We start from the raw sequence: 17,892 nt of genomic DNA, 5'->3' as shown, positions 1-17,892 counted from the left end.
AGCGGAATGATACAAAAGGACAGGACAGGGTTTGTTTTCAGTGTGACATTTGGTACTGCAGTCCAACCCAAAACTTCATTCTATAGATCTTTCCTCTTATTTCAACATTTGTTTCCAACAAAAAAATCCTATCCAAGCATGCTTTCTGTATTTATATGTTCACATTTTTCTTACATCATTATTTATTTTCCATTATCTTACCTCATCATTTATTTCCAAGAAAATCCTACCTATACCTGCTTTCTGTACTTTTTTTGTATAAATTCTCAATGCATTTCTTCAAATTCATCGCAACCCATTCTCTTATATAGTCTACCCCCTCTGAAGCTAACTTAAATCTACTGAGCTCAGATGCTAAACTAAGGAACGAGGCAATGCAGCAGCACAAAACAACTAACAACAACAGCAATGACAAAAATACAAATTGGCAAAGCTAGTAGAAGTAAATCTAAATTGGCAAAGCAATTGCAATATTAAAACTAATATAAGGCACTGTGGAGCAAACAAGAAAAATAAATCAGTAGTAAAACTGGCTTAACAGAGTAATACAAAGCGAAATTCAGTAGCACTATGCCTGGCAAACAGCAGCAGCAAATGTAATAACTTATATCTAAACATGACAAACCCACAAGCAGAAAAAATAGTACACTAAAGACAACAATGCAGATAAGGGAAATGTATATTCACATCTTAATATCTATGTCATTAAAGTGGTGCACCACAACTTATTCTACTAAAAATATTACTAAATAGTTGAAAAGAAAATTATGTATGCAAGTCCTGTGAAGGGAAATGTCTTTTTGTGCTCCTTCGTTTTTTTGAAGTAGATCATAAAGTTATTATTTAGTGGATCTGTAGGCATAAAATATCTATATTAGTACATCTATAAAATTTTATTTTAACCAATGATGCAGTGCAGCTAGAAACTAGATATTAAACAAAATGAGCAAATAAATACATAAGGCAAGGTGTGGAACGTCATTCACTAGGCAAATGGCGTCTCCAAAGGCAGTAAAAAATCTCTCAACTAGAAAGACAATAGATATAAAATGTTTCTCATCATTTCATTAGGCATTTTAGTAAATATCATAAATTAAGAGCTCCACAGTGTAATCATATGTTTTCAAGTTTGAGCGTGTCGTAATTGCGATGCTTTCTACAAAGGAATGTCGATAGTGAGGTTAATGGTCTCTTTTTTTTCCAACCTAATGGCTTTTTCTCCAGGTGACTCGCACAGCTGGTCGCCCATAACGCATTACATCAAGGTCACTTAGCTTTCTTACCGAAATATTTACGACACCAGTTTGCGCTACAGTGACAGTCTCATATAAAAATTTTCACAGGTCGAGAATTTGCATTGCAAATGTGTAGAAACAAAATCCTATGAATATAACAGTGTCCAAAAAATTTTCGCCGGCATTGTGATACATTCACCCATTTACAAACATTTCATAACTCTTAAAGTACGATTCTTGGTTTCCAACAGCATTTTTCGCATATCAGAGACCCTAACCACTATTCATTACTACTAACGTTATTACACATTTACATATTCGACGACACTTCAATCTTGCGTCGACACTTCAACATTTCATCATAATAAATATGTAGCACAATCAAATTTATCATATAGCATCAGCTTATTGATCATAAACATACCTCAACAGCATAATACACATTGTCATTGTAATAATAACATCATAACACATCAGTCAAATCTCAAAAACGTCGTAGCTTTCTGCAATAATTTCAAAACCTAAAAAAATTCTCTGCTCATTTCAGTAGTGTCATCTACCTCAAACGTACTTTAAAAATCATGTTCCCATACCAAATACATCATTCAAAGCTCTCGTAGTATCACAATGGTTCCGAAAAATATATGAACAGTTCACAAAGTACAGACAAAATGCAATTTCATAAGTGTGAAGTTATCCAACTGTGTAATTACGTAAACATGTGTCACTGACGTAGTAAAAAAATGTTTGTCTCTCTCAGTTAAATGATCAGATAGGTGTGTAATTATGTGTTAGAGAAATATGGTACCGATGTGTAAAGTTGTGTAAGCAAATACCATATTAGCTAGGGCTCCTTGTGCTTGCCAAACACATGATACACAAAAGGAAGCGTGTACCCCCTGAGGATTAATGTAATTATACCCTCAGGTGTTACAGATTACAGCAATGGAATGAAATGTATCACGGAAAACTTTCTTTGTAATTCAAAAATCTTGATAAATAAATGGTTCAAGTACAAAATTAATCACTCAAATGCCTGTCCTGTAGCGCTAAATGTGCGTCTTGCTGTAAGATAATTCTGTGGCACTGTCGTAGTTATCGTCCTCTGTAAGAAAAGTTCTGCTGAAGTCAATGTACTCACCTCTTCATAAACAAAAGTGAAATGCTTTGCGTATACATATCTTAGTTATTACGCTTATTGCCGTGATGAAGAAAGTACTGTGCTGTGACGTATTGTTGTTCTACGAAAAAGGCTGTCTCATTGTAGCTGTACCACAAAAGTTACTACTAAAACATGTTTTACTGTCCAGAATAATACAGAAAAACTGTGCAGATATAAAACAGATACAAGGCAAAAGCAACAATGTAAATTGTGTCACATATTAGTAGCGTCGTGATATAATCATGTAGCTATCAAAGAAACCAAATGCTACGTCATCTTTAATCTCACCGAATTTACTTCAAATAAAGAGCATCTTTTCAAGTAAACCAAAATGTTGCATTAAAATCTCATTAGCAGTATATGTTCCAAGTATGTAAGCCGTATATTCGTTATGTAATAGTGCAACTAACAAGCAAGAATTTACAAACACAATAACACAGTGTCCTCTGTTCACTATAACAACGCATTTGTAATTACTTGTCTAAATAAGTTCCCTAGGTTATTGACTGGATAGTTAACTTTAAAATGTAGTTGCATATTAACAGTTTCTAAGTGTGACAAAGATTACTAGTGACGAGAAGTGAAAAATTTTATAGCAAAGACTAAGTTAAAAAGCAGATTATCTCTCAAGAAACGGCTTTACGTGTGAAATGTGGTGCAATCCTTTACCCTTTCTAGTGCACAGAGTTTCAGCTTCAAAGTAATTATCATGTTCTATACCTCGGTAAGGAATGCTAAAATTTTTCTCAAGGTTAGCGTCTATGTTATTTTTCGCTGAGGCAGCCGGCGCACGTGGCTGGCTGTGGTGCGAGTCATTGTCTGTCTCTTTGTTGGCGCGTGTCGTAATTGGGATTTGGAGACCTAACTTCTACAAATTCACCCTCTCGAGATCGCCCTGCCCTGTTTGAATCCCGCCAGTTCTGATGCAATTCAGGTCTGTCGTTACGATTATATCGTCTGTCGTCATGTCGGTAATTTCTGTAATTAATTTCTTGTCGGTCAATTGGTGGAGAATTTCTCCCTGAATTATCACTGCATGGTGGACCGTTGCGTCTGAAGTTATTCTGTCTCCCGTGATAATAATAGTTCTGGTTGCCAAATTGTCTGTTTCTATGATTGTCTCTGTCATATTCATTACTACGGAAATGCGATCTTTCTCTGTAACTATTACTCTGCCAGTGATTGTCATACAGGTGGTGTCTGTTTTGGTCATGATTTACGTTGTAAGAATAGCCTTGTCGTGTCCAGTTATTATTTCTTTCATCGCGGAATCGTGACGGATGTGACCTGTAATTCTTGTGCCCCTGTTTTCGCGTTCCGCGATTGTCAGTGTCAATTTGCAGTTCTTGTAAGAGTCCCTGAAAAGCTTCAATGTCGTCTTTGCAACGTCCAGCCAAAATAATATGTCGTAAATGTTCAGGCAAATTTAATAAGTAAATGCGGATGAGTTCTGAGGGGCTGTAAGGAATTGACAGGTACTGATTCTTGTGCAACATGTCTTCAAAATACACTCCTGGAAATTGAAATAAGAACACCGTGAATTCATTGTCCCAGGAAGGGGAAACTTTATTGACACATTCCTGGGGTCAGATACATCACATGATCACACTGACAGAACCAAAGGCACATAGACACAGGCAACAGAGCATGCACAATGTCGGCACTAGTACAGTGTATATCCACCTTTCGCAGCAATGCAGGCTGCTATTCTCCCATGGAGACGATCGTAGAGATGCTGGATGTAGTCCTGTGGAACGGCTTGCCATGCCATTTCCACCTGGCGCCTCAGCTGGACCAGCGTTCGTGCTGGACGTGCAGACCGCGTGAGACGACGCTTCATCCAGTCCCAAACATGCTCAATGGGGGACAGATCCGGAGATCTTGCTGACCAGGGTAGTTGACTTACACCTTCTAGAGCACGTTGGGTGGCACGGGATACATGCGGACGTGCATTGTCCTGTTGGAACAGCAAGTTCCCTTGCCAGTCTAGGAATGGTAGAACGATGGGTTCGATGACGGTTTGGTAGTACCGTGCACTATTCAGTATCCCCTCGACGATCACCAGTGGTGTACGGCCAGTGTAGGAGATCACTCCCCACACCATGATGCCGGGTGTTGGCCCTGTGTGCCTTGGTCGTATGCAGTCCTGATTGTGGCGCTCACCTGCACGGCACCAAACACGCATACGACCATCATTGGCACCAAGGCAGAAGCGACTCTAATCGCTGAAGACGACACGTCTCCATTCGTCCCTCCATTCACGCCTGTCGCGACACCACTGGAGGCGGTCTGCACGATGTTGGGGCTTGAGCGGAAGATGGCCTAACGGTGTGCGGGACCGTAGCCCAGCTTCATGGAGACGGTTGCGAATGGTCCTCGCCGATACCCCAGGAGCAACAGTGTCCCTAATTTGCTGAGAAGTGGCGCTGCGGTCCCCTACGGCACTGCGTAGGATCCTACGGTCTTGGCGTGCATCCGTGCGTCGCTGCGGTCCGGTCCCAGGTCGACGGGCACGTGCACCTTCCGCCGACCACTGGCGACAACATCGATGTACTGTGGAGACCTCACGCCCCACGTGTTGAGCAATTCGGCGGTACGTCCACCCGGCCTCACGCATGCCCACTATACGCCCTCGCTCAAAGTCCGTCAACTGCACATACGGTTCACGTCCACGCTGTCGCGGCATGCTACCAGTGTTAAAGACTGCGATGGAGCTCCGTATGCCACGGCAAACTGGCTTACACTGACGGCGGCGGTGCACAAATGCTGCGCAGCTAGTGCCATTCGACGGCCAACACCGCGGTTCCTGGTGTGTCCGCTGTGCCGTGCGTGTGATCATTGCTTGTACAGCCCTCTCGCAGTGTCCGGAGCAAGTATGGTGGGTCTGACACACCGGTGTCAATGTGTTCTTTTTTCCATTTCCAGGAGTGTATTTCACAAGACTGGAAAATTCAGATTGTTCGAAATGTTTCATCATTATGATGCTATGTTTTACTCGGTCTTGTGTGGCTTGAGACCAATATGCTGAGAGGAAGGCATGGTAAAATTCTCCTTCACTGTGGCAATCGTGAACGAGCGATCGCATTCTTACAGCTGGTTCATTCTCTAAGTAGCCACACATAAAATCTAATCTGTGCTCTAATGACCAGTTGGGAGGAAAACAATGAGAGAATTGATGAAACCACGCTTGTGGACGAATGTTGTTGCCGAATTCTTAAATGTTTTGAATTTACGTGTAGTAATAAACAGCTTATAGTCAAAATCATCATGTCGGCGAGTCGTTTCGGCGGTTCCATCTCAAAATTCGGTGTACCTTGCCAATTTCTTTCATAATTTCCGAAGTGCCCTGTGTTATTATTTTGTGGCTGTTCCGTATTTCTATGTCCCTCTTCCCGTATTGGAGCGCGAGTGTCCTCTGAAATATGTAATTCTCGTATTACCTGTGTCAACTGATCTTGTACTTCCCGGGTTTCTCTTTGATGTTGCGTATTAATTTATTTCTGATTTTGTTTGAATTTCCTAATTAGTTCGTACTCTTCTGTGTCAGTGAAGGCTACAGGTCTTGTCATTCAGATCATCATCCACCTTTGTAGATAAGTTAGTGAACTGATCCGAAAGTTCGGTTACTTTCTCCGATAGTGAACTTATTTCCTCAGTGTGTTTTTCTGAACCAAGTTTCAGAGTGTCCATTTTTGTTGAAATCGTATCTACTGTGTCCTTTAAGTTTTCCTGAGTTTTTGCAAGTTGCGTAACCGAATCGGTAGATGCAACTGAGTCAATCTTAGCTTGCAAAATGGTTAAATGGCTCTGAGCACTATGCGACTTAACTTCTCAGGTCATCAGTCGCCTAGAACTAATTAAACCTAACTAACCTAAGGACATCACACACATCCATGCCCGAGGCAGGATTCGAACCTGCGACCGTAGCGGTCACGCGGTTCCAGACTGAAGCGCCTTTAACCGCACAGCCACACCGGCCGGCCTTAGCTTGCAAGGTCTCATGATTTTCATGAACAATAGTTTGCAGTTCTTTTATGGCTGCTTCGTGATTCTGTAATGTATTTTCATGCCGCAAGAAAATAGGTTGGAAATGCTCACAAATTTGTGTTTTTACGTCATTACAGACTTTTTGACATTTCGATTCGATTTTATGTAACTCAGTAGTTAAATCTTCACGTGTTTGTTCAAGCGTGGTGTCCAACCTTTGAAGCTTTTGCTGTGTTTGTCTCTGATTTTGTTCCATTGTGTCTAACTTTTGAAGCTTTTGCTGTGTTTGTCTCTGATTTTGTTTCATTTGTTGCATTAATTGCAATAATAATGTATTAGTGTCTGGAATCTGTTCCTCTACGCTTTTCGGCAGTGCATTTGCACCAGCAACATTCACATTTAGACAAGCAGAAAAAGTGTCTTGACTTATTTGAGAAAACGGTGAGGACGCAAAACCTGAATCTACAGTATTTGCAAGATTGTGTCCTGTCATTTCGGATTCCTGAGACGAGCGGTTGCCGACCGATCGATCGATAATGCTTCCCTGTTCACTAATTGTTTCACTGCCTAAACCATTATTTGCCGCCCACTCCATTTCCCTATGCACAATTTCCAAATTACTACTTTGAATGTCTGTTAATTCATTACTCAGTGGTGCTGATAAGCTACGCTCGTCGTCACTATTATTTCTCAGTTTCCTTTGGAGCCTAGTATTACGTTTTTCACACGCCATTATTGTCACAATATTTCACACGACAACACAGAAAAGCACAATTTGAAGAGCAAAATAAGAAAACACATAAAAATAGCACTGAAAATAGTATCTAGTTAATTGCAAGCGCAGCTGCGAAATACTTGGTGCAAATCTACATGCATGTACAACAATGAAAAACTACAACTACAAAAGGAAATTCTCCCTATGATTAAGCGCTAGCAATAAACAAACTAATTACACAAACTACAAGAAAAAAATCAGGAGATTCCAGTGAGGTATCCTGGCAGGGTTGCAATATTTGATTTTCAAACAGCTGAGCAGAACTGACCGTACTCAGACATTTCGCATTTCGCTCTTTACCTATTCTGATCAACACTAAAATGACACACAATATTTTTAGCGCAACGCAATCTGACTTTCAATAATCCCTACAAGAGAATGGCCCTGACTAACATTAACCTATACCTTTCACAAATCACTTACCTCACAAAAGGCCGGCCGGAGTGGCCGAGCGGTTAAAGGCGCTACAGTCTGGAACCGCACGACCGCTACGGTCGCAGGTTCGAATCCTGCCTCGGGCATGGATGTGTGTGATGTCCTTAGGTTAGTTAGGTTTAAGTAGTTCTAAGTTCTAGGGGACTTATGACCACAGCAGTTGAGTCCCATAGTGCTCAGAGCCATTTTTACCTCACAAAAATCTTCGTTACTCGAAATACTGCAATACAGCGAGCGCCACTACTGCCAGCTAAATAAAAGATTCAAACTACGGAAGGCACTAACTACTGATAGGCATAGTTAGCAAATGAAAGATTTTAATAGAGAACAAACAATGTATTTACCTTAATAGTCATAATATATATATAGCAGTTCATGACGTCCATTCTTAGAAATGTACTGTTCCTGATGGACACACGTCCAGATTATCCGCTCTCAAAAATCCGCCATCTGACTTCCCTACATCCACCACTGCTGGCGGCTCACCTCCAACTGCGCAACGCTACGCGCTGTTAACATCCATCTGCCCAACACTACAATGGCAGACAACAATGCAAACTAGCCACAGACTGCACACAGCACAGCCAGTGATTTTCATACAGAGCGCTACGTGGCGTTACCAATAAGAAAACCTAAACAGCCTACTTACAGTTGTAAAGAATGGGCAGGCCGTTGTGGCCGAGCGGTTCTAGGCGCTTCAGTCTGGAACCGCGCGACCGCTACGGTCACAGGTTCGAATCCTGCCTCGGGCATGGATGTGTGTGATGTCCTTAGGTTAGTTAGGTTTAAGTAGTTCTAAGTTCTAGGGGACTGAAGGCCTCAGATGTTAAGTCCCATAGTGCTCAGAGCCATTTTGTAAAGAACGGCAGCTGTTTGTTCCGTCCTATTGCTTAGCTGTTAGGCGACGATGTTATGTTTATATACCTCGCTTTGTGTGTACAATGCGACTTCACTGCGACGATCCTGTCGCTTATTCTGCCGCGTAGAAGATTATATTTGCCAATGCGGAAAAAGCGGACACGCTCACGATTTATGATGAAAGTTGGAAGCATGCCCTTCGTTCATCTACTGAAAGATATCTCAATAGATGTGAACCTGTTCAACCTCTTAAGAGAATTACAGATGGTATGAAAAGGTGTATTACTGATGCCTACGCTGCAATTTCCGCTAAAATGCTGGACAATGCGCAGCAATCGTTGCGTGGCAGAAGGAGAGCTTGTATTGACGCCGTTGGTGGTCATTCTGAGCACAGGCTGTGAGGGTACGTTGGTTCTTTACGTGTCTCTCACAACAGACATTCCCCTTTGTTTGCGTTTCCTTTGCCCTAGGCAAAATCCCATTTAACAACACGACACCCGCGAAGAATTATTAACATCTATGTCGGGCTGCACATAAGCACCAATGTGAAATTCACATGGTGTTTACAGTCTTCAAACAGATATCTCCAGCAAACACCACTGACGTTCTAATTTAGTTATTGAGCACTGTCAACAGACATTGTTCCATCGAAATATTTGTACCTTTCTTATATAAATACATGCTCGAAACTCGTAGTATTCCGTGTATAGGCAGCATAAGCGGGCCCTGCCTATCATTCCAGTCTGTGAAATTCGCTTATCAATGGCGCCTTCCATTATCGAAATATCTGACGTGCCAGTTTTAGGCGATTCACCCTGTATAACTAGATCGAACTGCCTGATGCAGTAAGGGCAGCTGAAATTTTTGAACCGGATACCGGACTCTGGCACCGTCCACTATAGCTCTTCTATTACAGCTATGTTGCTATAATTTGAAGGGTAACGTGGGATTAATGACACACCGCTATCATCACAGGGCCACTGCCAGCAGCTTGCAACGTGCAGCATCCGCAGTCCAAAAGCACGGCGTGAAGAGGAAGAGCAAGCTAGCGACGAGCGTGGCGCCATCAGATAGGCCGCCCGGGAACTGCGTGTGGGCTGTCGGCAGGCGCTGCGGCCAGAGGGCGGCGCTTGGAGCGCAGTGCACAGTGGCAGCGGATGGTGACCGCGTTGGGGGCCGTCGCTGGACGCTACTGCTCTACCTCGCCGCGGTCTCGACTAACTACAGATTCGTGGTGGGTCTCGATGCTGCACCTGCACTGTGCGACATGCAAAAGTGCACTGCCGCGATTTATACACTACTGGCCATTAAAATTGCTACACTACGAAGATGACGTGCTACAGACGCGAAATTTAACCGACAGGAAGAAGATGCTGTGATACGCAAATGATTAGCTTTCCAGAGCATTCACAGAAGGCTGGCCCCGGTGGTGACACCTACAACGTGCTGACAGGAGGAAAGTTTCTAACCGATTTCTCATACAAAAACAGCAGTTGACCGGCGTGGCCTGGTGAAACGTTGTAGTGATGCCTAGTGTAACGAGGAGAAATGCATACCATCACGTTTCCGACTTTGATAAAGGTCCGATTGTAGTCTTTCGCGATTGCGGTTTGTCCTATCGCGACATTGCTGCTCGCGTTGGTCGAGATCCAATGACTGTTAGCAGAATATGGAATCGGTGGGTTCAGGAGGGTAATTCGGAACGCCATACTGGATCTCAACGGCCTCGTATCATTAGCAGTCGTGATGACAGGCATCTTATCCGCATGGCTGTAGCGGATCGTGGAGCCACGTCTCGACCCCTGAGTCAACAGATTGGGACGTTTGCAAGAAGACAACCATCTGCACGAACAGTTCGACGATGTTTGCAGCAGCATGGACTATCAGCTCGGAGATCATGGCTGCCATTACCCTTGACGCTGCATCACAGACAGCAGCGCCTGCGATGGTGTACTCAACGACGAACCTGAGTGCACAAATGACAAAACATCATTTTTTCGGATGAATCCATGTTCAGTTTACAGCATCGTGATGGTCGCATCCGTGTTTGGCGACATCGCGGGGAACGCACATTGGAAGCGTGTATTCGTCATCGCCATACTGGCGTATCACCCGGCGTGATGATATGGGGTACCATTGGTTACACGTCTCGGTCACCTCTTGTTCGCATTGACGGCACTTTGAACAGTGGACGTTACATTTGAGATGTGTTACCACCCGTGGCTCTACCCTTCATTCGATCCCTGCGGAACCCTACATTTCAGCAGGATAATGCACGACCGCTTTTTGCAAGTCCTGTACGGGCCTTTCTGGATACAGAAAATATTCGACTGCTGCCCTGGTCAGCACATTCTCCTGGTCTCTCACCAATTGAAAACGTGGTGGCCGAGCAACTGGCTGGTCACAATACGCAAGTCACTACTCTACATGAACTGTAGTATCGTGTTGATGTTGCATGGGCAGCTGTACCTGTACACGCCATCCAAGCTCTGTTTCACTCAATGCCCAGAAGTATCAAGGCCGTTATTGCGGCCAGAGGTGGTTGTTCTGGGAACTGATTTCTCGGGATCTATGCACCCAAATTGCGTGAAAATGTAATCACATGTCAGTTTCTACTATAATATTTTTGTCCAATGAATACCCGTTTATCATCTGCATTTCTTCTTGGTGTAGCAGTTTTAATGGCCAGTAGTGTATATTGGTTTCCATAAATTAAACCAGCAATCGGAAAGGGGCTAAGAACACGTGTAGCGTACAGGGGTTACGCGAAAATATGGAAACACCAAAGCACACTGCCATACCTAATACGTTACAGGAACCCTGTTGGATTCAAAACAGCGTCCTGTCGTCTCGGAGTGAGTAAACACGGATCCTGGACAGTTTTCAAGGGAATATTATACCATTCTTCACGCCAACATCCTAGCCACAGCGGTGACACCAGTTCCGATTGGATCACCGAAGTTAAGCGAGGTCTGTATGAGTGAGCGCCCAAGTCCGCCAAGCGCTGTTGGCAAGCGAGGTGCACTCAGCCCTTGTGAGGCCAGTTGAGCAGCTGCTTGATTTAGAAATAGCGGCTCCAGAAACGAAAGATGATAAAGACTCGGAGAACGGCGTGCTGACCACATAATGCTCTATATCAGCATCCAGTGATACCTGTCGGCTGAGCATGATACAGTGGTCGGTCGTTACTGTTGGGCCTTCCGAGGCCCGGTCCGACGGAGTTTAGTTTTAGGTCATACTATTTTTGCTGCAGGTTATGGTGATAGAGGTGGATAGCGATTTCACACCTTTCTCTCCAAAGTGGACAACAAAGACTCAATAATATTGGAATCTGATGGCTGTAGTGCTCCGGGGAGACGCGGTAATTCATCCTCGTGCTCACAAAAACCAGTCCTGGATCATGCGAACTGTGTTAACAGCGACCCTGCCGTCGTGCAACACAGAATCACAAGTGGGCAACAAACATTGTACCCTGAGATGGACCTTATCAACCAAAATGGTCAGATAGTCCTTGCCAGTAATGCGACCTTCCACAGTAACCGAGGGGATCATGGAACACTTCTATGTCGCTGCCTAAGCCATCGACGAATTTCTGCCATGTTTCATCCTTCGGATGTAAACTGGGCTAGAAGTTGGAAACAGTGTGAAACAACACTCATCCAACCCAGTGACTCTCGTCAGTTGCTCCACGGTCCAAGTTTTATGGATTCAGCACCACGTTTTCTTGTTAAGGGCACTTGCATCGCTGATGTGTGAGTTTAGAATTCCATCTCGCCCTGGTGTTCCCTGCATATGGAGCTCCCTTCGTATTATTCTCGAGGCCGCGACATTTAGTTCTTCAGTGACTTTCGTACCTGTCGTCCTGTTATTAGGTTGTTGCATAAGTTCGCATTGTTTTTCCATAATTTTAATAAACACAGTAGATATACATAACAGATACTTTAGTCCTCCCTAATATATTCTCCTTCAGTATCTACAACAGTCTGGCAACGCTACGGTAACTTTTCATTCCATGAGTAGAGTGTAGAAAACATATGGTTTAAAGGCAAAGAGGTCGTCGAACCATGCTCGGAGTGCATTTTCATCTCGTAAGGAAGTTCCTTTAAAGTTGTTCGATAGAGAGCGGAAAATATGAAAATCTGAGGGTGCAAGATCACGTGAATAAGGTGGCTGCGGAATGACTTCCCGACACAACTCCTGTACAGCATTTGTTGTCACTGCAGCAGAATGCGGACGGGCGTTGTTGTGGAGTAGCATCATTTCACGCAGTCTCCCTGGTCGTTCTTGGACTGTATCTGCAAAACGTCTCATTTGGTGACAATAAATGTCAGCAGCGATGTCTACACCTCGGGGAAGCAATTCCTAGTACACCTGACCATTATTGTTCCACCACGTGCATAACATTTATCTTTTTATGCGTACACAGGTCCTTATACGGGAAGTTTCTGCTTTGTTTGGGCTCAAATATACCTTTTTTCCTTATGTTAACATAAAGACACAATTTCTCGTCACCAGTAACGATACGGGATAGGAATAGTCGGTGTTGTTGAAGAGCCAATTGATTAGGAGCAAGCAGAGATGTTCGTATGGCCACCAGCTGATTTTTGTGATTTTGGCTTGGAGCATACACTACCCATACAAGTGATTTTTTAACCTTCCTCAATGCATACAGATGTCGCACGATGCTGCAATGATCACAGTTCATCACATTTGCCAGTTCTCGAGTACACTCATGTGGATCATTGCAAATTAATGCGTTTAAACGATCTTCATCAAACTCCGACGGTCTTCTTGAACGAGGATTCACTGTCTAAACGATTCTCCTTAAAATGAGAAAACCATCTTATTCACTGCTGCCACCCCTCTGCTGAACTGAAACAGAAGAACACGTCGAAAATGTTCCGCTTTGCCGGCCCCGGTGGCCAAGCGGTTCTAGGCGCTTCACTCCGGAACCGCGCGACCACTACGGTCGCAGGTTCGAATCCTGCCTCGGGCATGGATGTGTGTGATGTCCTTAGATTAGTTAGGTTTAAGTAGTTCTAAGTCCAGGGGACTGATGACATCAGGTGTTAAGTCCCATAGCGCTCAGAGCCATTTGAACAATTTTGGAAACGCTACGAACTTATGCACCTACCTAATATTGTCAGAATCCTCTTCAGTGACTGTTTCTCACATTCACTCAACACACACGTTCGTCAGCGCTGTGACGTAGCGGATGATATTTCTCCATTTTACCTGTATGCGGCATAAGTCTTTGATTCTGTGTCGGTTGAAACACCAAACACTTCGGCTACCTTGTTTACGGAAGCGCCCGCCACACGAACACCAACAGCTTTCCCACGTTCGAATTTCTTTAACTCCGATACGTGCACCCACAACTACACAGAGCACTGTTCTGAGCACGACTTTCACTTTCAATGCACTGAAGACCTTACACAGGTGGCGTTCGTGATAAAACACAACATTGCAACCTGCAGGCTTGACTAGTATGTTGAAGCGTACATTTCGTGCCACGTTTCCACATTTTTGTACAACTCCTGTATCATTCCTGTGCGCACATGTGAACTTGTCCTTTGACTGTCGACTGGCAGAAAAAAGGGGGCAGGGGCTTTGCTCATCCTGGATGTACTGAACCCACGATTCATAATACTTCTCAGCGGGTTAAGATAAGAGCCAATTATGCAGGTTTAAAGGCTAGCTAGTATGTCAAAAAGTCAGATGTTTCAGGCAGGTATTGAAAATAAACTTTGGAAAAACCTCGCAGTATGGAGCTCTTTGCGGACTTGTACTGTTAGTGTGAGCAGGAAGTACTCAACGAAAATGTCTAAATTCTGTGCCTGAGGCTCAGTTGCCTGGAGTTAGCGAAATCGCCTAGTCGGCAAACAGCTTTCACGGGGGAAGAAAGCGACAGTGGCAGTTCAGCCGCACGTGTGTGTGCTGGGTTACTATGAGGCCGCTTAGCAGAACGAGGGGCCATCGGCAAGCGCGAAGCCATGTTTAAAGAACGAAACGCCGGCACGATAGCTCAGCGTCTTCGGTCAGAGATCCGGTTGGCCTCTGTAATAAAAAAACAGAGTGGAAGGATCAACCACCGAACTTGAACAGGATGTCTTGCGACGTCCGCAATGACCAAACACAACGGTCTATAACGAACAAAATGCCAAAAAAAAAGAAAAAAAAGCAGTCTTAGAGAGGTCTAATACAAGACATTAAATCAGTTTGTTCTCCTGTATAGTTAAGGTGTCATACTTTTGTGTGACTATTTTCGCCTACTGGGGTTGAACTGCTATCCTGTTGTTAAAAACTAGATGGTTGTCAGGTCTAAGAGCCGTATTCTGGCAGTGTTTTTAAAAGTAGCTGGATTGATACTATGTTACATAGTAGTATAGGATTAGAGGTAATTTAACCATGTCTCGTGTTCAAGAGGAACTGGTGACCCATGTTTAGACAGATTTAGCAATACAGCACTGCCTCGGATTAATCCAGGACCCCCATAAACGTTTTCGAATAAATCTGCGGAGCAGTGTGTCGCGTAATTTCTCTCGCTCTGAGTGCATGAGTCAGCCTACATATGTAAGTGGTCAGCGAATCTAATTCTACCCGGGGACTCGGGTTCGATTCCGGGTATTAAGCGGGAATTTCGTTTGGTGGGAATGACTGTAATACGGTGAAAACAGTCTCGTGAGGCTGACTGAGCAGCTGTTTCAGTGAGAAGTAGAAGCTCCAGGGTCTGCGAAGCTGACAACGGCCTTGAGAGCATTGTGGTGGCGTAGTGGCCTTGCGATGCGTGACGTCAACGTGGTGCTTCCGACCACGCATGTTTTAGCCACGTATTTTCTGGCCTTGATAATAACAACATCCCTCCACTTTTCATACAGGTTTAGAACAGGCTATGCAAATAGTACCGAGGCAAATTTAAATACTTTTTATTATTTTATTTTTCTTTATTTTTATCTTTTTTATTCTGCAACATTACTACTGAAAATTATTAAACTTTTTGTCTTACTTTATGAATTTCATTGTCTCACTCTATTTTTATAAAAGAGGCAGGGATTTTACACGTCTTCTTAAATCCTCTGACTCGTTAAATTTTTTATGATGACTTTTAACCTTTTGTCAAGATTTGTGTAATTTTGTTTTCCTTTTTTAAAGAGACAGGTAAATAATTTCAAATATAGCCTTCAGTACTTCTCCCTTCAGTATATTTAACAGAAAGTATACGTTCGGATGTTTTTGATTTATTTAGCAGTTTAGTTTCCTGTCCCAGCCTTCGACAGAGTTCGTGGTCCTGTGTCGCTGGTTGAAAACTTTCCGTATTTCAATTAGTGTACTAAGATTTTAGTCCAATGAGAGGCCGTATAGTCTTCGAATTGCATGACCTTTTCTCCACTGAGCATTTCCTCTATTATTACAATCCACTCTTTATTAACACTGTTTAGTCGAAGCACGCACGTGGAAAACAATCGGACTCCCCTCTTGCCTTGTATTCTTCCGTTATTTTCAGTTTTCTGCCACTTACATTGTATGAAGTTGACAATGCAACCGGAAACGAATGTTTCGAGGAACACTGTTTTCAAAGTTTTAATTGTAGCCATTTCAAAGTCTTGCACTGCAGTTTCAGATGACCATTCAGCCAAAGTCCTTCATATGTGTTTGCTATTATGTCTAGGCGCAAAGCAAATAAAACTGGAGATAACTTCGTCACCTTTTCTGTGTCCCCGAAGTCGACGTGTACTGTGTATAGTCCTTTGAACTGTTTCGAAGAACAGCCAAATTTCCCATCCATAAGACACAGGATTTTCTTCGCTTCTTCACAGCCAAACACAAGGATTATTTTGGAACGGATCCATCGCAAGGTTTCAAAAACCTATTTCCAACAGTTAATTTCAAAATGTGTTCATTCGTTTGAATCTCAGAACTCGAGTCAGCATTCTGGGTCGTCCCAATAGCTCCTGGTAGCACCTAAATTAACACTGACCACTATTTAATGGCAATTTACGCACACGAGGCGAGCCATGTGCAGCATCTCCTTTTAATAAACTAGCTTAGCGACAGCTGCTTCGCTCTCGTTTCTTTTTCTGCGCAATTCTGACCTAGCCATTTTGCCGTGCTGCCAGTTAAGTAGCTTTCTTTGATTTAGTTCACAAATTGCAACGCCTTTAAACTTTTCGCGCTTGTTAAAGTCAGCTGGCCGGGGTGGCCGAGCGGCTCTAGAGCTAGTCTGGAACCGCGATACCGCTACGGTCGCAGGTTCGAATCCTGCCTCGGGCATGGACGTATGTGATGTCCTTAGGTTAGTTAGGTTTAAGTAGTTCTAAGATCTAGGGGACTGATGACCTCAGAAGTTAAGTCCCATAGTGCTCAGAGCCATTTGAACCATTTTTAAAAATTAAAGTCGTAGAAGCGGGGTCTTTCCCGAATTTATTATTGACCAAAAATAGTTCTGGTAGCTGGTCTCGGAGGTTGTTGTTAATCTTGCCTCTTGAGTTCTTGTGGTGATATTTCCATTGTAACTTTCAGCCCTTGACACATATTTCTTAATTTCTAACCGAGAAGTAAAAAACCAATTTCCATATACTAAACTTTAAATTTTTTGTAATATGATGACACGTTTCCATGAAAATTTTCATCCGTTATTTCAACCCATTAGAGATTGGATTCCCAAAAACAGTGAAACATGTATTGTTGTGTGATTCTAGAGTTTCTCCCGGCGTATTTGATAATCAAAATATCCACGGGTGTACTGCCGGTCTACAGTGTCCAACGGGCACAATATTTCGGCGATCATACATGTCGCCATCATCAGGTGAACTGACGGAATGAGCTCCTGTGAACGTGCCGGCACGGAGATCCGTACGCTATGGCTGCTCAGGGGGAACTGGGTTCGGTCGCGGCGGCGGCCGATTTAAATACCCTCCGCCCGCGGCACGGTCACTCCGCCGTCCGCGCCCCGCGCCACGGTCGCGCGTTGGAACAGATTGCGACGGCGTCTGAGATGTCGGTGTGATGGCTCTGTCCGCCGTGGTCGTCACAACTATACGTTTGCTCGATTTACTCTAGATTAACCCAATCGCTGGTTCCCAAGCCTTGCTAAGATTATAGCCACAGTCACGGTTTATGAGGTCGTCATTGGTGCGAATTTCGATGGCCTCTCTAACAACGCTGTCCCAGTATCTCGACGTCTGTACCAGAATCCTCGTGCGTTCATACTCCATAGCGTGATTTTCCGACAAACAATGTTCAGCGACCGCCGACCACTACAGCACAACCTGTGGAGATGGATGAAATCATGAGGGGGGAGGTAGGCACTGCGTTTATTCCATATACAGGCGCACTCTCGCATTTGAATAAACACCGGGTCGGAACTGTGGTTTGTCTTCCGAATAAAACTCGTGCACTGGTGGGGAGCGCCAAAGATGACCTCGGTTTGAGGAAGGCCG

The sequence above is a fragment of the Schistocerca piceifrons genome, chromosome 2 (assembly GCF_021461385.2).
Source record: "Schistocerca piceifrons isolate TAMUIC-IGC-003096 chromosome 2, iqSchPice1.1, whole genome shotgun sequence".
Taxonomy (NCBI): Eukaryota; Metazoa; Arthropoda; class Insecta; order Orthoptera; family Acrididae; genus Schistocerca; species Schistocerca piceifrons.
This window is presented reverse-complemented; position numbering follows the sequence as displayed.